At 41.3% G+C, this 8,193-nt stretch overlaps 2 non-coding genes across 2 annotated transcripts; one reads left to right on the forward strand and one right to left on the reverse strand.

Moving 5' to 3' along the window:
• Positions 1-4,398: 4,398 nt before the first annotated feature.
• Positions 4,399-4,473, reverse strand: Trnas-cga (transfer RNA serine (anticodon CGA)). The gene has a single exon. It is a non-coding gene; the product is annotated as a tRNA-Ser (tRNA).
• Positions 4,474-5,071: 598 nt separating this feature from the next.
• On the forward strand, positions 5,072-5,146 carry Trnas-cga (transfer RNA serine (anticodon CGA)). The gene has a single exon. It is a non-coding gene; the product is annotated as a tRNA-Ser (tRNA).
• The last annotated feature ends 3,047 nt before the right edge of the window (positions 5,147-8,193 follow it).

Genomic DNA, 8,193 nt, shown 5'->3' on the forward strand with positions numbered 1-8,193 from the left:
TTCAAGACCTTCTTGCAGACAGAACTTAGCGCCTCGCTTTTGACAGAACTAAATCGACAGATGTAAAGTATCACAGGGAAGTGTGATAAGACCGTTGGTGTTTACAATATACATAAATGATCTTGTAGAAAGCGTCAGATGGATGCCCTTTAAGGCTATTCGCAGATGATGCAGTTGTCTGTACCAAAGTAGGAACTCCAAAAGATAGTAAGAATTTGCAGAACGTCCTGCAGATAATTGATGAATGGTGAAGGATCCGGCAGTTGACCCTGAACGCAAATAAATGTAACATATTGCGCATACATAGGAAAAGAAATCCACTACTGCACAGCTACACTATTGATGACAAACAGCTGGAGACAGCCTCTGCCGTAAAATATCTAGGTGTATCTATCCAGGGCGATCTTAAGTGGAATGACCATATAAAGCAGATAGTAGGAAAAGCAGACACCAGACTCTTATTCATAGGAAGAATCCTAAGGAAACGTAACTCATCCACGAAAGAAGTAGTTTATAAGGCCGTTATTGGCCAGATTCTTGAGTACTGTTCATCTATCTGGGATCCCTGTCAGGTAGGACTGATGGAGGAGATAGAGAAGACCTAATTAAGAGCGGCGCGTTACGTCACGGGATCGTTTAGCTGCCGAGAGAGCGTTACGGAGACGCTAAACAAACTCCTCTGGCAGACGTTACAAAAGAGACGTTGTGCATCACGGAGAGATTTACTATTGAAATTTCGGGAGAGCACTTTTCAAAATGGTTCAAATGGCTCTGAGCACTATGGGACTTAACATCTATGGTCATAAGTCCCCTAGAACTTAGAACTACTTAAACCTAACTAACCGAAGGACATCATACAACACCCAGCCATCACGAGGCAGAGAAAATCCCTGACCCCGCCGGGAATCGAACCCGGGAACCCGGACGTGGGAAGCGAGAACGCTACCGCACGACCACGAGATGCGGGCGACAGCACTTTTATCGAGGAGTCGGACAACATATTACTTCCCCTTACATTCATCTCGCGTATGACTACGAGGAGGAAATTCGAGAAATTAGAGCGAATACAGAGGCTTACCGACAATCATTCTTCTCAGGCGCTGTTGCCAAGTGGAACAGTGTTGGAGGGATCAGATAATGGTACAGAAAGTTCGCTACACCATACACAATTATTTGACTTACGGAGTGTGATGTAGATGTAGATAGTAGAAACGTCTACGAATCATTTCCAGATGCCGTTGGAAAGCAATACTGAGAACAGCGATAAACGAGGGGTGGAACTTTAATAGTGGAAGCTATTTATTTACAGTTCGTACAAAATAGATATGCGTTTCAAACATTTACTCACCTTCAAAGTAGTCATCAGCATTGTGTATAACCCGCTGACAGCGATGTGGAAGTCATAGGATACTCTTAGCAGCGCCAGTTGTGTTGACAGTCCGAGCGGCGCTGTGTACTGCGCGACGAATTTGTAGCAGTTCTGAACCGAGTGCTGTGAAGTGTTTCCTTCAATTCAGAAATCGTGTTGAACTCACGAGGGCTTAAGTCATGGGAGTGCAGTAGGCGGTATAGCGCTTAGCAGCCCCATCAGTCAAACAAATCAGTAACATCTTGTACTGTACGTGCTTGAGAATTGTCCTGCAAAATGATGGCCAGGTCCAGCAGAAAGTGTTCTCACTTCTGTCTCTAAGCTGCTCGTAAGTTGAGTTCCAAAAATGAACAGTATAGAGACAGAAGTGATGACACTTTCTGCAAGACCTGACCGTCATTTTGCGGGGCAATGCTCAACCGAGCGAGGTGGCGCAGTGGTTAGACACTGGGCTTGCATTCGGGAGGACGACGGTTCAATCCCGCGTCCGGCCATCCTGATTTAGGTTTTCCGTGATTTCCGTAAATCGTTCCAGGCAAATGCCGGGATGGTTCCTTTGAAAGGACACGGCCGACTTCCTTCCCGGTCCTTTCCTAATCCAATGAGACCGATGACCTCGCTGTCTGGTCTCCTTCCCCAAAACACCCCCCCAACAATGTTCAATAACGTGCAGTGCAAGATGTTACTGATTTGTTTGACTGATGGGGCTGCTAAGTGCTATACCACGTACTGCACTCCCCTGTCGTAAGCGATCGTGACTTCAACTCGATTTCTAAACTGAAGGAAACACCTCACGACATTCGCTTCAGAACTGCTACAAATTCGTCGGGCAATAGACCGCACCGCTCGTACTGTCAACACAGCTGGCACTGCTAAGAGTATTCTACGACTTCCACGTCGCTCGCAACGTGTTCTACACATTGCTGGTAACTACTTTGAAGGTTAATAAGACTATTTTGTACGACCTGTAAATAAATAGTTGCAACTTTAAAGTTCCAAACCTTATATAAACATAGTTGGCTAAGTTAGTGCCAGACGAACATGTGTAGCGACTATCAGATATTATTGTGTTGTCAGTCGATACCAAATGCGGTAAATTTACCAATGATTTCTTCCGTAAACATTATACTACTCTCTGTAATCACCGTATGAAAGAGATTGATAATTACGTTACATATTAATTCGAAATATATATTTTGATCTTATCGCGTCACCACTAGAGTTCTGCCGCGTGAGTCCGGCTTTGCTCACAGGAATTTTGTAAACATTTCAGTCGCAACTAGAACGGGATTTAAAGTCCTTATCTCCTGAAAAAAGTCAGGTATACATCTTGAGTGATATATACGGTACAGATCTGTATATTGACTCACCTATAACCATCTTCCGACAACTTTCATTGCACATTGCAAAACTAAACTTCACAGTACATTCCTACTATAACTGCTCACTAATAACCGGCAGTCAGAATGTTTTGCCGCTCGATGCAAACGAACGGTCAGAAGCGCCTTGCAACGGTTCACGCTGATGCCCCCGTCGGAGATCCGAGTCCTCCCTCGGACATTGGTGTGTGTGTGTTGTCCTTAGCCCAACTTAGTTTAAGTTGGATAAGGTAGTGTGTAAGCCTAGGAACCGATGACCTGAGCAGTTTGGTCCCATAGCAACTTACCACATTTCCAGAATACTTTGCGCAGCCTAGTGGCAACACGGCACGAACCGACAAGGTTGCTCACCCACTCGTTATCAAATACCAACTAGAGTAAATCGGTCTAAAAGTCACCCGCACAGCTTGTAGAAATGTTTGACCCTCATCTATTGTAGTTATATCTATCTCATAGGCTTGAAACACAGCAAGTTGGTTTCACGCTACAGTGGATCCGTGATAGGCATTCAACACGCGCTCTGATGGGATTAAGTGTGCCTCCCGAAGTAGACGCTAGGCGACGAGGCTTGTCGGTTGGCTAAAGCCTCTTTAGGCGCATCAGTGACATACATTAGCGTTTTTTCCTGGATGTAGCCAGTTGTCTGCCTTCCAGTGTGGAGAACGAATGCATCTGTAGCAACTGGTTCAGCTGAAGGTGAGAGTGTAGACCATCGAAACGCCTCGTGCAAGGAAGTAAATAATGACAGACATAAATAACACAGGGCGACGAAATTTTTTTTTAAAACGCTTTTTTAACTTTGATAGCTGATCTTTATAGATATTTGTGAGTTGAATCCAAATCTAGCCTTAGTTTTTTGTATCACCCACAGTTTTCGAACAATATGCTTTTTATTACATAGTGTAAAAATCCTATGGCATACAGTGAACGGGGAAATTAATGAAACGCTTTTTACAACATAAGCATGGTTTGTATTTACAGTAGCTACTTAAAACAATGATAGGTGTTAATAGAGGTTTCACTTGTCAGCTGGAATTGGTTTGCATATTCTTTCTTTTTTTTCTTTGAAGTTTCTTGTGTAGCTTTTTCTGCGATGAGTCGCTTGCTGAACTTCTCGGTGGAGTGGCCAACAGCAGTCCCGCATCATGTTGGTGTTCCAACGGCCTTGGTAGCGTTTCTCCAACACTTTAATGTTCTGACGAAAACGCTCTCCTTGCTCCTCACTAACACTTCTGATATTGTCTGGGAAGTAATCAAGGTGACTTTTCAGAAAGTGAACTTCCAGGCTCATTAAACATCCTAAAGTTTTATACTTCTTTAACATTGTAGCTATAATGCAAACATATTCTAGGTATATTTCATGTTCTAATAACCTTGTAACGACTTGCTTGAATGATACCCATGCATCTTTCTCATTTAAGGTTATTGTGGTTTCAAAGTTAATATCAAACATCAATTTTCTAATGTCAGGTCCGACAAAGATGCAAAGATGCCTTCTTTTTGTCTAGCTTCTGAAAGGTGTAGAAACGTTTGGCAGAGATACTTAAAATATGGTCCATCTTTAGGCAAAGCCTTTACAAACTGGAATGAGATTTTCACTCTGCAGCGGAGTGTGCGCTGATATGAAACTTCCTCGCAGATTAAAACTATGTGCCCGACCGAGACTCGAACTCGGGACCTTTGCCTTTCGTGGGCAATTGCTCTACCAACTGAGCTACCGAAGCACGACTCACGCCCGGAACTCACAGCTTTACTTCTGTCAGTACGTCGTCTCCTACCTTCCAAACTTTACAGAAGCTCTCCTGCGAAACTTGCAGAACTAGCACTCTTGAAAGAAAGGATATTGCGGAGACATGGCTTAGCCACAGCCTGGGGGATGTTTCCAGAATGAGATTTTTACTCTGCAGCGGAGTGTGCGCTGATATGAAACTTCCTGGCAGATTAAAACTGTGTGCCCGACCGAGACTCGAACCCGGGATCTTTGCCTTTCGCGGGCAATTGCTCTACCAACGGGCGTGAGTCGTGCTTCGGTTGCTCAGTTGGTAGAGCAATTGCCCGCGAAAGGCAAAGGTCCCGAGTTCGAGCCTTGGTCGGGCACATAGTTTTAATCTGCCAGGAAGTTTCATATCAGCGCACACTCCGCTGCAGAGTGAAAACTCATTCTGGAAACATCCCCCAGGCTATGGCTAAGCCATGTCTCCGCAATATCCTTTCTTTCAGGAATGCTAGTTCTGCAAGTTTCGCAGGAGAGCTTCTGTAAAATTTGGAAGGTAGGAGACGAGGTACTGGTAGAAGTAAAGCTGTGAGTTCCGGGCGTGAGTCGTGCTTCGGTAGCTCAGTTGGTAGAGCAATTGCCCGCGAAAGGCAAAGGTCCCGAGTTCGAGTCTCGGTCGGGCACACAGTTTATATCTGCCAGGAAGTTTCCTTTACAAACTGTTTCTTTATACCTATCTTTATATATAGAGCTGGTAGGAGTACGTTTTTTGGATCTGCAAGGTTTTTACGTAGAATATTCTTCTCACCAGGTTTTAAGGACACCCTCATAGGCCATTTTTTTCAGCACGGGTGTTGATCCACCGGCCTACTGTCCCATGCACACAAGAAACATGGAAATTTGGTAAAGCCACCTTGCTGACCAAGGAGCATGGATGTTACTTTTAGATTGCCACATATCATCCGACCATGATCAGAACAGCCTATTTTATTTACCACTATTTCTAGGTTTTCATAGCTTTCTTTCAGATGTACAAAATATCAAAAAGGTATAGATGCATACATGTTACCATTGTGTAATAAAACTAGTTTTGGAAGAATCAATAAACAGTCTCCAGTCTTCCTCTTTATGTTCAATACCAGACTCATTCATCAGACCGGGAATGTCTGAGAAGTACACTAAATCACCTTCTCGTTAAAAAAACTTGGAAAATTTCTGCTCTCTTTCTATATATGTATTTTATGGTTCCAACTGCCAATAAGTTCTTTTCTTTTAATCTAGAGACAAGCAATTCAGCTTTTTCTTTCGTTAATCCCAGATCCCTAACAAAATCGTTAAGCTCGGTCTGAGTAAGCAAAATGAGCTCTAGACTTTCTGTATTACAATGAAATTCATCATCATCTGGTTCATCTAAATTACATTGTACATCGGAAAATAATTCTGTTGGAATAGAATTTCAATCACCTGGTGGTTCAGGAACTGGCAAATCTACACCATGTCCTACTGGTCAGTTGGCGGACGGAATGTTAGGGCAGCTTATTACGTTGTTGTTTTTCGAATTATGACCCTAATATCAACACTGGAAAAGTAGCAACCATCGGAATGATTTCTTGGGTCCCTCCATACCATACGAACAGCAAATGTAAAGGCTTTTTTTTCCCTTTTTGGACCATTTTCTCAGATCTTCAACGCACACTTAACATACCTTATGCGGCGCCCAAGATTTATCTTGATCACCAAGTTTAGATCGAAAGTATGACAGATGAACCTTTTACACAAAGTCTGTAATGTTTCTTTGTTGTTTTTAATCACAAATTCACCACAAATATAACAAAAACTGCCAGCAGAGTTTTTACAACCACAATTAGACATTGTACTGAGGACATGTACAGGAAACGGTAAAGTGGTTTAGGTTGACAGTAAACAGAACACCATCTGTTAACAGAAAAACAGAATCGACCTTTATTCGCCATAGAATGTTCTTCAGCAGTGCTACCCACGTCATCTACATTCATTACACCTCTATTTAAAATTATTTTAACTATATAAAAACTGTTAATTTCTTTAAAAAAATCACTTAACTTACTGAATTTAACTGTAAAATGTGAAGAAATGGTGGGTGATACAAATTTTTAAGTATCATATTTGATTTCCCACCCTAAAAAGTATAAGAATAAGCTATTTTCAGCAAAAAAGTTTTTCCATCTTTGGCCTGTGTAATTATTTAAATTGTCTTTTCTTTCATAAACAGTTGCAGTTACCAAATCAGAATACAATACGAACGAACTATAGTTATGGAGAGCTTTGCTCATTCTACGGACACCTTCTAAAATCCTCATGTTTCTTTTCGATATTCTGAACTGAAATGGGTGATTGCTGCTTTTCGTGACTTTTAAATCGCTTTTCGCTTTCCTGAAGTTAGCTATTCTCCTGGGAAAGGCTGTCGGTAGTATTAGATTGTGAACATTACTTGCACTTGAGAATCACAGTTTAATATCACCATTTACAGAAGTCAGACATCTTTTCCCGATGAGACGGCCTATCTTTACTTATCGTGGTATGTTTTCAAAACTTGTCTTGCCTAACTATACCTTCATGCTTACGAAAGTATGTAAAGTCTCCTCAACGGAGGTAGTATTTGCTATACCACTACACTTCACACGCATATGTAGCCGTATACATCATTCATGGACATTCGATATAAATAGGAAAGGCGTGGAAAATACAGGGGAGACCACTTATTGAAAATAACGTTGCATTCAGCTGTGGCCTCGAGAGAATCATGTAACCACTGCTGTAATTAATACTGTATTATCGTCGTTTTTATGTCCAGACGAGTATAGGGCACGTATTTTGGAACACGGTAACCAATGAACAACAAATTCGTTAATTTTGATAATCGCATGTTTAAATATTGTAGCGGTAATTACCATATATGAAGCTATCGTTTAATCATAGTAATAACCATTCGTCAATGCCTTACTTAAACATGCAATTATTCTAATATTAATTGACATACGTCTGTTAACAAGCGTCCTGCCTCAAATGTTTTCATATTTTATGTGTTATGCTCTGATAACTGCCGTCCGGACTCGTTGCGGTCATCCACTGTAGAATATCAGCTGTGAGATCTAATTTTCAAGAACTTTATGTAAATTCGACGGATTCTTTGTAAACTGTGCTTTTATGTCCTCCAGCTATTGTCTGTGTATTGTATTCCGGTATTTTGTCCATCCCTCTAATGTTAAAAACTTTTAATCTCAGTTTACACTGTCGTTTGCTTACATGTCGGTTTGTATTCTATGAGATGTTAGCGATGTAGTAAATCAATTTCTTCATCCACCTTAATCGTTAACAAGTTGGTGAAGCTTACGAATATTTCAATTGTACAGTATCGCTTGTAAATTACATGTGCTTAGGGAGAGAGATTAAGCTGTGAAAGCATTGAACAAAAATAAATAAGTAAATTACTTAACAGATATGGCCCGTGTGAGCGTATCACGTTAACGAAAGCATTTTATTATTTTGGCTTCTGTCTTTTGCGTAACTACTAGCTGACCAACCTGGCATTGCCCGGGTATTCATTTGGACAATTTTCTATTAGAAACGAAAACAAGAAGTGGACTGTGTTTGTAGTGTAGGGTAGTACAGAAAAAAATTCATTTCATTGTATTCGTGCAGACGCCTTTGAAGATATGAAACAGTCGAACAAAAATAAACTATAATGTGCA

This window comes from Schistocerca gregaria, chromosome 1 (genome assembly GCF_023897955.1).
Source record: "Schistocerca gregaria isolate iqSchGreg1 chromosome 1, iqSchGreg1.2, whole genome shotgun sequence".
Classification (NCBI taxonomy): Eukaryota; Metazoa; Arthropoda; class Insecta; order Orthoptera; family Acrididae; genus Schistocerca; species Schistocerca gregaria.